This window comes from Tamandua tetradactyla, chromosome 20, assembly GCF_023851605.1.
Source record: "Tamandua tetradactyla isolate mTamTet1 chromosome 20, mTamTet1.pri, whole genome shotgun sequence".
In the NCBI taxonomy this organism is placed as follows: Eukaryota; Metazoa; Chordata; class Mammalia; order Pilosa; family Myrmecophagidae; genus Tamandua; species Tamandua tetradactyla.
In genome coordinates, this window is record NC_135346.1 from 50,771,896 (window position 1) to 50,787,451 (window position 15,556).

Genomic DNA, 15,556 nt, shown 5'->3' on the forward strand with positions numbered 1-15,556 from the left:
AAGCTGCCCACAAGTCACAAGTTGCTACTCCTTGCAGGGCAAGGTCTGGGAGGGTGAGCCTGAGATGAATTTCTTTGTCAGTCTTTCAGGCTCCCATTCAATAGATTGGCATGGACACAGACACACCCCCAGTATACATATAAGGGTTACTCTGATCCCTTGGAACAGGGTTAGGGACCCACAATGGGAGTACAGGTCTTTTCCACATTGCACCCAGGAGGGGAAGTAGAAGGACAAGTAAGGGCACTATGAGTTTCTACTGCCATCTTTAAATCTGGGTTTCTTGATTCAGCACTTGCCCGATTACTACGTAAACCTTTAACTCTTTTCTAAAGTTTTGAGGAAGATGGCTCTGAAAGTTTTTGTAGTTGCTTGAAGTTTTTTCAAGGCATCAAAATGTGTCTTATACCACCATTTTGGTCAACTGGAAGCTGTAAACCACTCGTTTTAATATCTGGAGCTTAAGTGTAAGATACTTCAGGTACAGTCTCCCAGAGGGTAGACTGAACAAAAGTATAATCTCTTTCCTAGCTATTCACTCTTCCCTTTGGACATGTTGTTCTGGAAAAGGAAGGGGATTATTTGGGGATGGGAAGAGAATTCCAACGGGCCTTTTAAAATTCTCATGCCCTAAAGTCCCCTACGGGGAATGGTGAGAAAGGGGGAAAATTCAACTTCCCCAAGTTGAATTCTTGATATTCTCACAAGCAGTGTGGACAACCAAAGCTATAGGCTGAGCCCCCAGTCTTGGGGTTTGTTCATATGAAACTTAACCCCACAAAGGATAGGTCAATCCTACTTAAAATTAGGCCTAAGAGACACCCCCAAGAGAACCTCTTTTGTTGCTCAGATGTGGCCTCTCTCTCCAGCCAACACAACAAGCAAACTCACCATCCTCCCCCTGTCTACGTGGGGCATGACTCCCAGGGGTGTGGACCTTCCTGGCAATGTGAGACAGAAATCCTAGAACGAGCTGAGACTCAGCATCAAGGGATTGAGAAAACCTTCTCAACCAAAAGGGGGAAGAGAGAAATGAGACAAAGTGTCAATGGCCAAGAGATTCCAAACAGAGGCGAGAGGTTATCCTGGAGGTTATTCTTACGCATTAAGTAGATATCACCTTGTTATTCAAGATGTAATGGAGAGGCTGGAGGGAACTACCTGAAAATGTGGAGCTGTGTTCCAGTAGCCATGTTTCTTGAAATGATTATATAATGATATAGCTTTCACAATGTGACTGTGTGATTGTGAAAACCTTGTGCCTGATGCTCCTTTCATCTACCTTGTCAACAGATGAGTAGAACATATGGAATAAAAATAAATAATAGGGAGAACACATATTAAAATAAATTTAGTTTGAAATGTTAGTGACCAGTGAAAGGGAGGGGTAAGGTGTATGATAGATATAATTTTTTTTTCTGTTTTTGTTTTATTTCTTTTTCTGAATAGATGCAAATGTTCCAAGAAATGATTATGATGATGAATATGCAACTATGTGATGATATTGTGAATTACTGATTATATATGTAGAATGGAATGAACAAAATAAGAATGTTTGCGTTTGGTGTTTTTATTTTGGTATTTAAAAAATAATAAAAAAATTAAAAAAATTTTTGCTCTAAATTTTGGATCCTCAAGGGGTTCAGTAACTAGTTCACTCATTTCCTTAGGCTGTTGTGGTATCTAAGAGCATTAACATTTGTAGAGGTGGCTGGGGTTAAGAATGCAGTATGACACTGGTCCAAAGAGAAATGAAATAGTCAAAATAAGTTGTTATTTGTCTGAAATGCAGCTTGATGGCATGCATATTTGTTTGTGGCAGCCATCCCTTCAGATTGGTCAGTACCATGAATTACTGATTACAATAATGTTGAATATAATTTTTTGGCAAAGCTGAGACAACAGTTTAATGAATTGTTTCATGCTCACAGTAACCAGCTCAGCTCATAATACCTTTGGATCTTAATATATTAGTTTAGCTCTCCTAAGTGTACAGCCATCTTTAAATGATAACCACTAGATGGCAACAGCTCCTAAGTGTGATACCCAGACTGGGTCATCTCTGCAAACATCGTGCAGTTTTCAAACTCAAACCTTCATTACACATGGAAAACTGATCCCAGATAAAGGCCACATACTGTCAATGGATTCAAAACAGAGAAGAAAATTTCATACTAAACAGTGGAAGAAAAGTAATTAGGACTTTATCTTACAAAACAAATTTTTAAAAAATGAAGTGACCTCCTTTTTTTTTAATTTTATCATTTACAAAATTTAAATTATAATTATAAATAACGTCTAGTTATTAGGACAAAGAATGAATCAAATCTTGACTGTGTCTAGAGAGTAAAAATATGGCTCACAAATTTCATGGGAGCCTAATAAAACACCCCTTTTGAAATGTAACAAAATAAGGTATCAGTGGATGAGAGAGCTCAAATAGAGTCTAGAAGCTATTCTGGAGGCTACTCTTAAGCAATCTTCAGCTAGATATTGCTAATTGCCACGGTTTGTCAATTAGCAATATCTAACTAACAATATTACTGTGAACCTAAAGAAAACTAAGGACTCTATCTGAGATCCTACAAAAGTTGCACACACTAGGTTTACTTTTCAGAAACTGAAAACCTTCAGGTGATTCCTAACCCAGATAAATCCTGAAACCCAGAGGGGCCAGTCTCTCCAAGAACATCAACCAGTTCCAGCCCCCATCCTATCTTACCTACACACCCTTTTAACACACAAAAAAAGTTAGAATGGGCATAACCCACATATCCCCAAAGATTGGGAGAAGGAGCAAAGGAGAAAGAGGAGTTATAACAGAGAAGTGAGGATTTAACAAATGCATATGACTGTTGAATCATCATATTGATATTTGTTTTAGCTCTAGTGTCTTAGAGCAGCTAGAAGGAAAAATTGGAAATTGTGGAACTGTACCCATACCAAACTTTGAAATCTGTTCTATAACTACTTGTTACAATTTACTTTGAAATTTATTGCTTTTTTTTGTACATATATTTTGCAATAAAAAGTATTTAAATTTTTTTTAAATCATCAAGATAAAAACATCCTTTTTTTTCTTCAAAACTATCTGAGCACTTCTGGGGGAAACTATCAAGGGGAATTTAACATTTTTGTCCAAGAGCAAATCTTAATCTTCAGATAACCAAATCTTTTGAACCACTCTTTTGAAGTGCTATCATTTTGTCCCTTTTTTATTTCATTTTTATTTGTTAACTGATCTACTCATTTATCAGTGGATTTGAGTAGAAATAAAGGAGTTTCTGCAATCATAATTTTAATCAATATCATTAAGTCTTGCTTTGGCAAGCAGAATTCTAAGATGGCCCCCAAGATATTTGCTTCCTTGTGTGCTCCCCTTGAGTGTAGATGAGGACTGTGAATATGATGGGATGGTCCTTCCTGCAGTTTTGTTACATTATAACATACTCTACAGCAGTAGGCTGGATTGAGATGCTCCTGTTTGCCTTAAAGAAGCAACCAACCACATGTAAACTGCCTACGGAGGGGCTATGTGATAAGGACCCGAGGGTAGCCTCTAGGAACTGAGAACAGTTCCCTCGAGGGACTGGGAAAAATGTGGAAATATTAAAGTTCCCCACCTGGGGAGAACCTGCTCTTCTCCAAGCATTGGGGACTACCAATTTAATGAGCCAAGCCCTCGATCTTGAGGCTTGCTTTTATGAAACTTATTCCTGCAAAGGAGAAGCTAAACCTACTTGTAATTATGCCTGAGAATCACCCCTAGAGACCTCTTTCATTGCTCAGATGTAGCCTCCCTCTCTAAGACAACTCCACAGGTGGACTCACTGCCCTCCCCGTTATGTGGAACATGACTTCCAGGGGTGTAAATCTCTCTAGCAAATTGGGACATGACTCCTGGTGATGAGATGGGACCCCGCATCAAGGGTTTGAGAAAGCCTGCTTGACCGAAAGGGGGAAGAGATATGAAACAAAACAAAGTTTCAGTGGCTGAGAGGTTTCACAGAGAATTGAGAATAATTCTGGAGGTTATTCTTATGGAATGCATAGATATTCCTTTTCAGTTCTTGGGGTATTGGAGAAGCTAGAGGGAAATACCTGAAACTGTTGAACTGTAATCTAATAATCTTGATTCTTGAAGATGTCTATATAACTATACAGCTTTTAAGGTGTGACCATGTGATTATGAAAACCTTGTGACTGACACTCCCTTTATCCAGTGTACGGACAGAAGAGGAAGAAAAAAAAGACAAAAATAAATAAATAATAGTGAGAAGGGGGCATATGGGATGTTTCCGGCATTCTTTTTTACTTTTAATTTTGTTCTTATTTTTAATTTTTTGGAGTAATGAAAATGTTCAAAAATTTATTGTGATGATGAATGCACAGCAATATCATCATATTATGAACTACTGACTGTACACTTTCGATAATTATATGGTATATGAGTATATATCTTAATAAAATTGCATTAAAAAAACAAACATCATAAAATGGGTTGGATCAACAATAGGAATTCATTGGCTCAGAGTTTCAGAGGCTAGAAGACTTGCTTCCTATAGTCACAAGGAAATGAATCTTCCAACAACCATTGAGCCTGAAAGAAGATCGCAGCCTCAGAGAAGATCAAGGACTCAACTGACAACATGGTTTCAGAGTCAAAACACCCTGTGCCGATGGGTCCCTGGACCAGATCAGTCCTGAAATGCAGAGAGGCCAGCTTCTCCAGAACATCAGCTAGGTCTATCTCCCTATCCCGTATTATGGACAGCTCCTTTCACCATGATAAAGTTACAATGGCATAGCCGAAAACCCTGAAGAGTGGGAGAAAGATTAAAGGTGATGGTGGAGTTATACAGAGAAGGTAGGGTTTAGCAGATGAGGATGACTGCTGAATCATTATATTGATATTTCTTTTAGCCTCCAGGATCTTTGAGCAGCTAGAAATATAAACCTCAAATTGTGGAACGGTAACCCATACCAAACTCTGAAATCTGTTCTACAACTAATTGTTGCACTGTGCTTTGAAATGTATTGCTTTTCTGTATATACGTTATTTTTCACAAAAAAGGAAAAAAAAGTCGATTGTGATGATAAATGTACAGCTATATGATACTAAGAACCACTGATTGTACACTTTGGAGGATTACACGGTATGTGACTATAGAATATATTTTAATAAAAAATGACTAGTTTAAAAAAAGAAAAAGAACCTATGCCAAGGACACAGCTGGCCCAAGCCAGGACTCCTGTATGACAAAAACTGTGAGAAATAAATTTGTGTTGTTATAAGCTGCTAAGTGGGTATTTGTTAAGCAGCAGCAGAAAATTAATACAATGCCTTTTAGCAAGTTTTATGATTTCATTTCTCAATCAATTTGCATGAATTTATAATGTTTGGCTGAATGTTTAGAGAATTTCTAGGTCCGAAACATTTGATAAGAGATGTTTGGAGCTGGACTATGGTAGGCATTACTGACAAGTAGGATAGTCTTTTGAGTGAGGAAAAATTTTATAAATGATTAATTAATGCATCACTGAAACTTTTAATCCTATGATGACTTTTGCTTCCTTTATGCAGCCCCATAACTATAAGGCAAAAATTACCTGGGAAACAAGGACCTCTTTCCACAACTTAACACAGAATCCTTAGTCACATGCACATAATTTTGAGTTACACTTCCAATAATGGTAAATCAGCATGCTTAAGACCGTCCCTCAGACCAAGAACAATTAAAAAAGTTAGGGAAAAAAAATTTTTTAATTACTTTAAAAGCATCAGAAAGCTACCAAGGAAGTGAGGCTAGCCATGACCAATATCCTAGAGAAAGGATGCTGAGAGATGTTAGTTCATCATTTCACAGTTGCTGCTATCTATACATTTGCCGAATTGAAAGTGGCAGCTGACAGCTTGAGAAAGGAAGGAGTTTTCAGTAGTCTCACAGGTCTGTAAAAAAAAATAACAGATTTCAGGGCCTACCAAGGAAGAACCTTGGGGAAGAAAGAACAAAAGAATGAAAGAAAGAGAAAAGGAAAGAATAAAAGACCAGAACAGCTGCACGTTAGAAGTAAAGATGGACCAGTTCACATAAGTAAATCATTTCCCCCAAAAGCTGTAGTTCAGATTCAAATCAGCAGTGTCACTGATTAGAGTAAGAGGATTAGCCCCTATCATGGACTCTCTGCTAAAAAGTAAATTTTATGGCAGAAGATAATATTCCCCAAACCTAAAAGTGTATCAATAATTTTTAAACCAAAATGTTTGACATTCAATTAAAAATAATCAAGAACTTCTGGGGAAGATGGCAGACCAGGGAGCTCGAGTACTCCCTGTTTCTTGAAAACAGCTAGTGGGCAGGCTGGAAGTGTCTGAAACAACTGTTCTGGGGCTCCAGAAACCAGGGGAACATTTTATAGCATCCAGGAAAGAGCAGAAGAGGCTAAGAAACCGCAGTAAAACCTTTTGAGTAACTCACTGTAACTCACTGTGCAGTGGCTACCAGCGCCCATCCCCCACGCTAAATGTAGACCTGTAGATATGGTCCCTGGCTAGTTCTTGTGGATAGAGAGGGACCTGGAAGTTCTCTTCCTCAAGAACGGGGCAGGGGACGCGACAGGGGGAGGGCATGGCCAAACACTAATCACAGCTTTTGGTTAGCAAATTTGGATCCCTGGGTGGACAGACCCTGACTGGTTGTTCATCCTGTCCCAGATGGAAAGGCCATAGCCGTTGCTTCAACCCCACCTCTGAGACCGGTAGCGGCAGTGGAGGTTTTAAGACGCAGGCTCTCCTTTGGGTCACGAACAATAATTGATGACTGACGCCATCTGCTGGGAAGTCAAGAAAGCACAGTTTAGGAAAGTCATTAAAAAGTCTTTTGACCTCTGTGCTGGTTTGAAACTTTTATGTATCCCAGAAAAAGCCACGTTCTTCTAATCCCTTCCGTGGTGCAGACATGTTGGGTGGGACCTTTCGATTAAATTGTTTCCATGGAGATGTGGCCCACCTAATTCAAGCCGGATCTTAATCCTTTCCCTGGAGCCCTTTATGAGAGAGAGAGCCCAGAGAGAAAGAAAATACCCCGGTAGAAGCCGGAAGGACCCACCGGAGCTGAGAGAGCCATTCTGAAACCAAAATCCAGTGGAGAAGAAACAGCAAACATTGCCATGTGCCTTTGCATGTAACAGAGGAACCCCACATGCTGGTGGCCTTTCTTCATAGAAGGTATCCTCTCATTAATACTTTAATTTGGACATTTTTATGGCCTTAGACTTGTAAATTTGTAACTTTATAAATCCCATATTAAAAGCCAATCCTGGCAGACATACTTCCAGCAGCAGTGGCTTGAGGAGCTGAAGCAAGACGGGTCAAAGTCAAAGTGGTGGTCTTGGTCCTAGAAGTGGCAAAAAGGATGACAAGGACAAGAAAAAGAAATGCGAACCCCTGTTCCAACTAGAGTGGGGAAAAAGAAGAAGGAAACAAAAGGATCAGATGCTGCCAGTAAACTGCCCCCAGGTGACACCTCACAACTCAGTGCCGGTTCAAATTATTGAAGTTAGAGAGAATTAAAGATTATCCTCTCAGGGAGGAAGAATTAATTAGAAATCAGTAACAAATGAAACCATTAGAAGAAAAGCAAGAGGAGGAAAGATCAAAGATGGATGATCTGAGGGGGCCCGAATGTCATAGGAACCTTGGAAGAGACCACTGATGACACTCACGCTATCGTATCTACACCAGTGGGATCAGAACACTGTGTCAGCACTCTTTCATTTGTGGACAAGGATCTACTGGAACCAGGCTGTTCTGTCCTGCTCACCCACAAGGTGCATGCAATGCACCAATGCACCTGATCGATGACACCGATCCCCTGGTCATGGTGATGAAGGTGGAAAAGGCCCCCCAGGAAGCCTATGTTGATACTGGGGGGTTGGACAACCAAATTCAGGAAATTTAGGAATCTGTGGAGCTTCCTCTTACACATCCCTAATATTATGAAGAGATGGGTTTAAAGCCCCCTAGGGGGGCCATTCTTTATGGTCCACCAGGCACAGGTAACATATTGTTAGCCAAAGCAGTAGCAAACTAAACCTCAGCCACTTTCTTAAAAGTGGTTGGCTCTCAACACAACAAGCAAACTCACTGCCCTCCCCCTGTCTACGTGGGACAGTCTCAGCATCAAGGGATTGAGAAAACCTTCTCAACCAAAAGGGGGAAGAGAGAAATGAGACAAAGTGTCAATGGTTGAGAGATTCCAAACAGAGTCGAGAGGTTATCCTGGAGGTTATTCTTACACGTTAAGTAGATATCACCTTATTTATTATTCAAGATGTAATGGAGAGGCTAGAGGGAACTGCCTGAAAATGTAGAGCTGTGTTCCAGTAGCCATGTTTCTTGAAGATGATTGAATAATGATATAGCTTTCACAACGTGACTGTGAAAACCTTGACTGATTGTGAAAATCTTGTATCTGATGCTCCTTTTATTGACCTTGTCAACAGACGAGTAGAACATATGGAATAAAAATAAATAATAGGGGGAACAAATGTTAAAACAAATTTAGTTTCAAATGCTAATGATCAGTGAAAGGGAGGGGTAAGGGGTATGGTATGTATAATTTTTTTTTCTGTTTTCGTTTTATTTCTTTTTCTGAATAGATGCAAATGTTCCAAGAAATGATCAGGATGATGAATTTGCAACTATGTGATGATATTGTGAATTACTGATTATATATGTAGAACGGAATGATCAAAATAGGAATGTTTGCATTTATTTGATGATTTTTTTGTATCTAAAAAAAAAGTGGTTGGCTCTGAACTAATTCAGAAGTACCTAGGACATGGGCCCAAATTTGTACGGGAATTGTTTCATGTTGCTGAAGAACATGCACTGTCCATTGTGTTTACTGATGACATTGATGCTATTAGGAAAAAAAGATACGACTCAAATTCCAGTGGTGAGAGAGAAATCCAGTGAACTATGTTAGAACTGTTGGACCAGTTGGATGGATTTGACTCGAGGGAACATGTGAAAGTATCATGGCCACAAACCAAATAGAAACTTTGGATTCAGTTCTTATCAGACCAGGCTGCATTGACAGAAAGATTGAGCTCCCCTGCCTGAAGAGACGACCAAAAAACCACATTTTCCAGATTCACATGAGCAGGATGACATTGGCTGATAATGTAACCTTGGATGACTCAATCATGGCTAAAGATGGCCTCATGGTGCTGACATCAAGGCAATCTGTACCAAGCTGGCCTAATGGACTTGAGAGAATGTAGGATGAAAGTAACAAATGAAGACTCAAAAAAATCTAAAGAAAATTTCCTTCATGAAAAAAAAAAGAAGGTACCTGTGAGGGGTTCTATCTCTAAGTGAACCACAGGCTTTCAAGAAAATGGCTGGGCATTTTCCCAACCCCTCAGTGGGCAAGAGTGGGGAAGCTGACCAGGAGAATCTATATTCCAGTTGATTTTTATTAACAAAACATAGTGTATCTTTTTGGGCGAGACATGTAGAAAGCTCCTTGGGCTGCATATGTCTGCTGGTCACTGCAGCACTGTTTCCCAGTAAAGCATACTCTTTCAGAGGTAGTAAAAAAACAAATAAACAAAAAAAGCCAATACTGTTCTGATAAATTGCATTTCAGCAGCTTTTAGCAAACAGAAACAGCACCTTCCCCAGGGCTTTTTGGAGCTGGCCTGTGGCATCTTCGTGGGAACCTGTCACTGTTTGAGCTGTGACACACCGACTTGGAAAAGACCCCTCCAAGATGACCCTCCTCCAAGAATCTTCCTTACAGATAAAAGCAGCTAGAGGCATGGAAAGGATTGTAAAAACAACAAAAAAACTATAGAGGAAAAACAAAAACAAACAGAACAGATTAAGATTCTGGGAGAAGGAACAAAGGAAAGGAAGCTTTCTTCTAAGGGTGAAACAATTTCACAAATGGTGCAATCTTAAAAATTATACCGCATACCCAGGGCAAGAATCAGATGAAGAAGAGCTGAAAAATCTGATTAAACACAGGCAATTTTAAAGGTCTAGAATAAGTTGAATCAAGTGCCAGAGAAGAGTCTTAACACAAAGCCAATCAAAAATAAAACCCTAGGCAAAAAACAGAAACTGACCTTCAGAGATAACTCATCATGATAATCCAATGCCTAGACACAAGCAAAAACTTATAAACCATACTAAGAACAGGAAGGTATGGCCCTGTCAAAGGAATAAATTAAAACTCTAGAGGGCACAAAGAGTTTGGAATAACTAATCAAAGATGTTCAAATAGATTCCCTAAATCAATTCCAGGAGAATTCGGAAAATATGGCTAAAGAGAAAAAGGATATTAAGAAAACAGTGGATGAGCATAAAGAAGAATTTGAAAGTATAAAAAGAAGTAAAGGAGAAATTATGAGAATGAAAGGCCCAATAAGAGATTAAAATATACTAGAGGCATACAAAAGCAGATTTAAAGAGGCAGATGAAAGAATCAATGAATTAGAAGATAGGCCAATCAAAATCTTACGGACAGAAAAACAGAGAGAGAAAATGGGAAAAAATTGAGCAAGTTTTCAGGGGGTTGAATGACAGCATAAAGCACACAATTATTTGTGTCATGGATGTCTCAGAAGGAGAGGAGAAGGGAAAAGGGGGCAGAAAGAACATTTGAGGAAATAATGACTAAAAATGTCCCAACTTTCTTCTAAGACATAAATATGCATGTCCAATCAGCTCAACGTACTTCGAACAGAATAAGTTCTAGTAGACCTACTCAGAGACATATACTAATCAGGATGTCAAACTAAAAATAAAGCCAGAACTCTCAAAGACACAAGAAAAAATTATTTGTTACATACAAGGAAACAGCAATAACAATAAGTGCTGATTTCTCATCAGAAACCATGGAGGTGAGAAGGCAGTGGTATGAAATATTTAAGGTACTAAGAAAAACTGCCAGCCGAGAATTATTTATCCAGTAAAACTGTTCTTCAGAAATGAGGGAAAGTTTAAAATAGTCACAGAAAAACAGAAACTGAGAAAGTTTGTCAACAAAATATCTCCCCTACAAGAAACACTAAAGGAAGTTCTGAAGGCTGAAAGGAAAAGACAGGATAGAGAGGCTTGGAGTAGAGTGTAGAAATGAAAATTATCAGTAAGGGTAACTAAAAGGGTAAAAAGAGGTATAAATATAAGATATTATATATAAAAACCAAAAGAATTTTGCTAATGGATTAACTCCCCAATCAAAAGATACAGATTGACAAAGTGAATAAGAAAATCTGATCAAATTATATGCTGTCTAAAGAAATTCACCTTAGACAAAAAGACATAAATAGGTTGAAAGTGTAAGGCTGGGAAAAGGTATTCCATGCCAATAGTAACAACAACAAAAAGAGCTGGAGTAGCTATACCAATACCAGACAAAATATACTTTAAATGCAAAACTGTTATAGGAGACAAAACAGGACATCATAAATTACTAAAATGGGCAGTACACCAAGAAGAAATAACAATAATAAATATTTATGCAATTAATTATGGTGCCCCAAAATACATGAGGCAAACACTGGTAAAACAGCATCTCTACAACAGTAGTTGGAGCCTTCAATATACCATTCTCATCAATGGATAGGATATCTAGACTAAGGATTAATAAGGAAACAAAGAATATGAATAATATGATACATAAACTAGACCTAACAGACATATACAGAATATTGTACCCCTGAATAGCAGGATATACATTCTTCTCGAGTACACATGGATTATTCCCCAGGATAGACCATATGTTGGTGCACAAAACAAGTTTCAATAAATTTTAAAAGATTGAAATTACTCAAAGCACTCTCTGACCATAATGGAATGAAGCTGGAAGTCAGTAACAAATAGAGAATCAGAAATTTCAAAAATATATGGAAGTTAAACAACACACTCTTAAACAATCAGTGGGTCAAAGAAGAAATTTCAAGGGGAATCAGTTAATAGCTTGATTTGAATAAAAATGAGAATACAACATATGAAAATTTATGGGATGCAGTGAAGGCAGTGCTGAGAGGGAAATTAACAGCTCTAAAAGCCCACATTAAAAAAGAAGAAAGAGCTAAAATCAAAGGCCTAACTACACACTTGGAGGAACTAGAAAAAGAACAGCAAACTAACTCCAAAGCAAGATGAAGGAAAGAAATAAAGATTGGAGCAGAAATAAATGAAATTGAGGGAAAAAAAGCATAAAATAAAAAAAATCAAATGTTGGTTCTTTGAGAAGATAAAAAAAATTTACAAAACATTAGCTAGACTGACAAAGACAAAAAGAGAGAAGATGCATATAAATAAAATCAGGAATGAGAAGAGAATCATTACCAAGGACCCAGAAGAAATTTTTAAAATGTGAGAGGATATTATAAACAACTTTATGCCAACAAATTAGAGAACTTAGATAAAATGAGCAATTCCCTAGAAACACGTGAACAAACTACACTGACTCTAGATGAAATAGAAATCCTCAGCAGACCAATTATAAGCAAAGAGATTCAATTGATCATCAAAAACCTCCCAATCTCGCAACAAAGAAAAGCTCAGGACCAGATGGCTTTACAAGAGAATTCTACTGATAATTCTAAGAATTATTACCAATCCTGTTCATACTCTACCAAAAAATTGAATAAGAGAGAACACTACCTAATTTCATTCTATGAAGCCAACATCATCCGCATACCAAAGCTGGATAAAGATACTACAAGAAAACAGAACTACAGACCAGTCTTTCTAATGAATATAGAGGCAAAAATCCTCAACAAAATACTTGCACATTGAATCCAGTAACATATTAAAATAATTGTACACCTTGATCAAGAGGGTTTTATCCCAGGTATTCCAGGGTGATTCAATACAAAAAAAATCAATTGATGTAATACACCATATTAACAAATGTAAGGGGAAATCCACACCATCATCTTGAGTGAAGCAGAAAGGGCATTTGACAAAATCCAGCATCCTTTCTCGATATAAACAATTCAAAAGGTAGGAATAGATGGAAGTTTCTTCAGCAAGGTACAGTGCATATATAAAAAACAGCTAACATCATATTCAATGGTGAAAGACAGAAAGCTTTCCCTCTAAGATTGGGAACAAGACAAAGATGCCCGCTGAGATATTGTTATTCAACATTGTGCTAGAAGTTCTAGCAAGAGCAGTTAGGCAAGAAAAAGAAATAAATGGCATCCAAATAGGAAAGGAAGATGTAAAACTCTCATTATTTATAGATGACATGTTCCTATATATAGACAGTCCCCAAAATGCACAACAAAGTTACTAAAGCTGAAAACAAGTTCAGCAGTGTGGCAGGATACAAAATCAACATACAAAAGTCAGTAGTGCTTATATACAAGAGTAGTGAGCAATCTGAGGAGGGAATCAAGAGAAATTATTCTAGATTAAGAATATTGAGACATGACAATTGCAATGCATAATCTTCTACTGGATCCCAGATTTAGCTAAAAAATAATTACAAAGGACATTATCAGACAGTTGGACCAATCTAAATATGGACTGTATGACAGAAAGTATTATTTAATTTTAAATTTCTTGAGTGTGATAATGTACAGGTACACCTCAGAGATATTACGGGTTCGGTTCCAGACTACCACAATAAAGTGACTATCACGATAAAGTGATTTATATTAATTTTGTGGTTTCTCTGTGTATATAAAGATTATCTTTAAACTACATTTTCATCTACTAAGTGTGCAATAGCATTATATACATATACGTGTGTGTCTATACATATGTATATCTTAATTAAAATGCGACACAGAGACAGAAAGTGAGCACATGCTATTTGGAAAAATGCATTCATCTCAGGATTTTTTACAAGCTTTCAATTTGTAAAAAATAAAATGCAATAATTACAAAGTGCAAAAAAGCAAAGCACAATTAAATGAGGTATGCCAATATTTTGGAAGATGTTCAAACTGCCGAAAAGCACATGGAAGGATATTCAATGCCATTGGCCATTTGGAAAATGCAAATTGAAAATACAATGTGATGCTACCCCACAGTCACCAGAATGGCTATTATTAAAAAAAAAAGTAAAGTAACAAGTTCTGGAAAGGATGTGGAGAAACGAGAGCATCAATACTTGTTGGTGAGAAGGTAGAGTGGTGCAGCTGCTGTGGAAAATGGTTTGGTGATTCCTCAACAAAGTAAACACAGAACTACCACATAACCTGGCAATTCCACTACTAGGTACAAACCCAAAAAAACTGAAAGCAAAGACTTGGACAGATAATTGAACACCAATGTCCATAGCAGCATTATTCACAAAAGCCAAAAGGTGGAATCAACCCTGATGTCTATCAACAGATGAATGAATAAACAAAATGTGGCATATATATATATATATTATGGCATTATATATATATATAATGGAATGTTATTTATCCCTAAAAAAGGAATGAAGTTCTGCTACATGCACCAACATGGATGAATCTTGAGGATATCATTTTGAGTGAAGTAAATCAGATGAAGAAGAATAGATATTGTATGATTCCATTTATACACAATAGATAGAATATACAAATTCATAGAGACAGAAAAGTAGAATGCAGGTTACCAGGGCAGGGGATGAGAAAGAAGGTAGGTGATGGATGTTAATGCATAACCAGTGCAAGTTTTCTGTTTGGGGTGATGGGAAAGTTCTGGTAACAAAGGGTGAAGATAGCACAAAATTGGAATGTGATTAATTATACTGAATTAAATGCTTGGGAGCAGTTGAGATGGCAAAGTTCATGTTGTATATATGTTTCCACAATTTAAGAGGGGGAGGGAATAGGAGAGGGAAAGGGGGTGAAAGAGAGAGAGATAGATTAGAGATAGTAATAACTTGAGTCAATGCATGGTCCTGGACTGGATCTAACAATGGAGGAGAAATTTCCCAAAAGGACGTTATATATGAAAAAATTGAAGCATAGACTGTAAGCTTTATTTCAATGTTAAATTTCTTGAACTTGATAACTGTAGTTGTACAAGTGAATATCCTTATTCTTAGGAAATGTACATGGAAGCATTACATGTTCTAGGAGTGTGATTTATCAACCTACTCTCAAATGCTTAGAAAACAAGTAAATAGGGAGAAAGATTGATGGATAGAGAGAAAGACATGGTAAATGCAGCAAAATGGTAAAAGTTGGTGGATCTGGGTATCTGTGTGGGGGTATTTTGGAGTTCACTGTAGGCTTTGTTTTAGTTTGCAATTGTCCTGCACGTTTGATATTATATCAAAATTAAAAAGCTTTTATTTAAATGAAGGCAAAATAAAGACACTTTCATACAAACAAATACTGAGACTGTCAGCAGCAGAGCTGTGGTAAAGGAAAAGTAAAAAAAGTGGAAGGAAAAATTAATTAAAGTAGAAAGTAAATGAGCCCAGATGAAGCACAAAGACACAGGAAGTAATGAAGAAGAATAAATGTATATATAAATCCTGACTTTATAAAAATAAGAATTTACTGTAGGGGTATTGTGGATGTCCCCACAAAGTCTCCACTTGTT

General features: G+C 37.5%; 1 protein-coding gene and 1 pseudogene across 2 annotated transcripts in view; both read left to right on the forward strand.

The window, feature by feature from the left end:
• SPDL1 (spindle apparatus coiled-coil protein 1) overlaps positions 1 to 15,556 on the forward strand; it is a 126,170-nt gene that overhangs the window by 42,095 nt on the left and 68,519 nt on the right. The window lies entirely within an intron of this gene.
• LOC143664341 (26S proteasome regulatory subunit 4 pseudogene) lies at positions 5,449 to 9,381 on the forward strand (annotated as a pseudogene).